At 38.1% G+C, this 4,234-nt stretch overlaps 1 pseudogene; it reads left to right on the top strand.

The window, feature by feature from the left end:
- Positions 1-1,509, top strand: LOC114322338 (UDP-glycosyltransferase 89B2 pseudogene; annotated as a pseudogene).
- Positions 1,510-4,234: the final 2,725 nt, after the last annotated feature.

Here is a 4,234-nt window from a genome sequence, read left to right on the forward strand (position 1 = left end):
ATGACCATCTCTACCAGCGGCGCACACGTCCTAGTGTTCCCTTATCCTGCGCCGGGGCATATGATGCCCCTCCTGGACCTGACCAACCAACTGGCCACACGTGGACTTACCATCACCATACTGGTCACACCTAAAAACCTCTCTATCCTGAACCCACTTCTCTCCAAACACCCTTCTATCAAAACCCTAGTCTTGCCTTTTCCTGCGCACCCCTCACTTCCCACCGGCGCAGAGAACGTCAAAGACCTCCATCCCATAGCCTTCCCTGCTATCATGCGCTCTATGCACCAACTCTTCACCCCCATCCTACATTGGTTCCAAAACCACCCTTCTCCGCCGGTGGCCATCCTCTCCGACATGTTCCTGTGGTGGACCCACCAGCTTGCGTGTCAGCTCGGGATTCGCCGATTCATGTTCTCATCTTCAGGTGCAATGGCCATGACAATCATTTATTCGCTGCGTCGATACCCACCGGAGAATGATGATCTGAACGATCCTAACCGTCTGATCTCTCTATCGAGAATTCCGAACTCCCCGATTTACCCTTGGTGGCAGCTTCGTTTTCTGTATAGTACTCGCTACGTGGAGGGAGACCCAATTTCGGAATTCTTGAAAGATGGTGTTCTTGCTAACATGGCGAGTTCTGGACTCGTGTTTAACTCGTTCAGTGAGTTGGAACGAGTTTATTTCGACCACGTGATTGAGGAAGCGGGCCATGATCGGGTGTGGGCAGTGGGGCCGTTACAACCTACTGAGGATGATTCATCAGCAAAAAGATCTGGGTCGAGACCGGAATTGGCCAGTGATATATCATCTTGGCTTGACACGTGTGAAGATCGCACGGTGGTGTACGTGTGTTTTGGAAGTCAAGCTGTGTTGAACAACAATCAAATGGAAGAAATTGCATCTGGGTTGGAGAAAAGTGGAGCTAAGTTTTTATGGTGTGTCAAGGAGGCCCCAAAGGGACACGTGGAGGGAGATTACGGCGTGATACCACTAGGTTTCGAAGATCGTGTGATTGGGAGAGGGTTGATCGTAAAAGATTGGGCCCCGCAGGTGATGATACTGAGACATCGAGCTATCGGGTCGTTTTTGACTCACTGTGGTTGGAACTCGATTCTTGAGGGGCTCGTTGCCGGGGTGCCAATGCTAGCATGGCCAATGGAGGGTGAACAATTTTTGAATGCCACTCTATTGGTGGATGAGCTAAAGGTTGCAATTAGGGTTTGTGAGGGTGCACAAACGGTTCCGAACTCGGATGAGTTGGCTCGAGTTGTGGCTGAGTCCGTGAGCATGCAAGAGATTGAGAACATACGAGTTGGGAAGCTACGCAGGGCAACATTAGATGCCATAAAAGAAGGTGGAAGTTCTTGTGAGGACTTGGATAAGTTGGTCATGCATATTTCAGAAGGGGCAACTTAAATATAAGAGGGAGGACTTGAAACATTAAAAAAATAATTTTATTTTTTCTTATTGATTGATTAATGATAGAAAAGAAGGAATGAAGGAAGGAAGGAAGGAAGGAAGAAAGGAAGGAAGCTATGGTCATTAATGCATTGGAAAATCTACAAAATGAAATTTTTGTGATTTCGAAATGGAGTTTTATAATTATTTAATTTAATTATTTCAAATAAATTAAAGAAATAAAGTATTAATATGTGAACAAACTTTTTTAATGGTTAAAGAAGGCCCTCCATCCAGTCCATAGAGGGTGTTATCCAGTCCTTTAAGGTTCACTATTAATTCCGTTTTAATAATTCTAAATGTTACACGATTATTTGTATATATTATTTATAAATAAAATTAGGTTAGCCTGATATTTGTAATTCATTCAATTTATCGCATTTAGTATTAAAGATGGACGATATATTTTTAAATGAGTAATGTTAGAAACTCACACTTTTAGACTCACAAGTTCACCCACAATAATGTTATCAGAGAGTTAATAAATCAAGAGTTGACATATATCATACTACATCATTGTGGTTACAAGTGAAAGTTTTTTAGGGTTTCAAATATTTTCTTTTCAAAACACACATGTCGTCTATTTTTAACGAAACCAAACTAAAAGAAAAATGTTGGGCTTGCCTCTAGTCCAAGTGGGACTTGTCATACGTGTCACCATTTATTTTGTAAAATTTTTCATGCATATCATTCACAAAAAATTACATTGATAAAAAAAAGTTAAGATATGTTAAAAAATACATACATTAGATAGCGGGAGAAATGTTTTTAATTTTTAATTTATAAAAATTTACACAAAACAGATCCTTATGTAATTAAAAACTAGCGCCTAGTTAACAGGTGCCTTAAAGAAATTAGTTAACAAGACTCTATATTATGGATTTGGTTAATGTGTGCCCTTATGCACATTTTAAGAAATTTATAAAAGTTGTACATCTTACATAGATATGAATGTAATGAATAATGTACAATACATTTATGCTCTACATTTGTTTGGGTGAAAAATATTTTCTAATAGAAAACATTTTATATAGGGTAAATTACACCGGTAGTCCCTATATTTTGTCCATTGTGTCATTTTGGTCCCTATACTTTCAATTGGTTCAATTTTGACCCTTAATTTTAAATTTTATATCAAATTGGTCCCTATATTTTGTCTATTGTGTCATTTTTTTAATAGAAAATTGTCGCTGAATTTATTAAGATTAACTTACTAAGTTGAGTAAGTTCATAATTTTGTTCTTGAAAACATAACATATGCTACTTATGTGAGTATTTTCATAAATAAAAAAAATAAAAAAATGTTAAGAGTTGTAATCAATTGGACCAGATTGAGACAAAATCATAAATTTAAGATCAAAATCAAGCCAATTGAAATTAAATGGACCAAAATGACACAAGGATCAAAATAGTAGGACTGCTGTCATAATTTGCCCTTTTATATGGAAAACTTTTTTAAAAAATATTTTTCTATGTTTGGTGGCTGTGGTTGTGGTGCAACTAAAGTGGAAGTGGATGTGGTGATAGTGGCATGGTAGCAGAGGTAAGAGTGGTAGTAGTAGTATGGTAACATTGATGAAATTTTGGTCCAGAAAATGTTTTCTGCTTTTTAAAAGTGAATTTTTTTTTCTGTCCATATAAATTTATTTTATGTTGACTATAAAAAATATTTTCTGTTGACTTTCATTTTTCATTCTATGAAAAACCAAAAAATACAAACAAATATTTTTTGCCAAACAAACTCTTTTAACATGTGTCCTAAATGATACCTATGTAATGAAAAGTTTGGGTGCTGCTCGTCCTTCAGTTTCCCTTTTGTTGCTTTTGGTGATTTCTCTTTGTTGCTTTTCGTTGGATCCTCTCCAACCAATTTTCGTTTTTAAGGAGTGCTAACAGATGATAGAATTTTTTTTTTAAACCGAATTAGGATAGGATTGTCTGATTTTAATGCTTTTTACATTCTTCCTTTTCTTTATGATTGTTTGCTTATATTTCCTCATATTTTTTAATCACTCAGTACAAATCATAAATATTTATCTTTTCCACAAATCATACTATCATAAAATACCACGTGACCAAACTCTTAAACTACCGAATAATCCCCTGTATTTCTTTGATATTCATCAATAAAGTACCCTCCTTATGCTTGTCCAAAAAAAAATATTATTTATTAAATATCCTCACATGCATGATTGCTTCCGACTAGAAATTGAGGCTGCCCTATCACCTCTTTTGAAACTTCGCCTACACACTTCAGAGCATCATCATGACTTCCGTCCCCTTTTTTTGAATTTTCCATGCCAGCTCCTGACACCCCTATCCTGGGTCGAAACACCCTCCTATCCCTTTCTTCCATACAGTGCGCAGTCCCCTCAACTGTGTCATGCACTATACTTACCACCTCATTAGGAGCTGCCTCATCAGACCTACTACCACCTTCCATGCCTACCTCCACCCTATCCTCTTTATCACCGGAATTCATGGCACTCTGACTGCCGGAACTGGAAGGTAAACCCCCAGGAGGCTGATACCTGCATTCCCCCGATCTTTTGTGGCATCAAAAATCTAGAATGCTGTGGGCTAAGTGTGGGGACAAGAATACTAGGTTTTTCCACTTGATGGCTAGCTCAAGGCATAGAAGAAACCTTCTTGATTCAGTTGTGGTTGATGGGGTTAGAGTGGTGGAACCTAACCCAATGAGGCTAGCTGTTCATAGTCATTTTTTGAAATTATTCTCTGAGTCGTGGAGTTCTAGGCCTAAGCTTCTTGG

Source organism: Camellia sinensis, chromosome 15 (assembly GCF_055761805.1).
Source record: "Camellia sinensis isolate YWXY chromosome 15, ASM5576180v1, whole genome shotgun sequence".
Classification (NCBI taxonomy): Eukaryota; Viridiplantae; Streptophyta; class Magnoliopsida; order Ericales; family Theaceae; genus Camellia; species Camellia sinensis.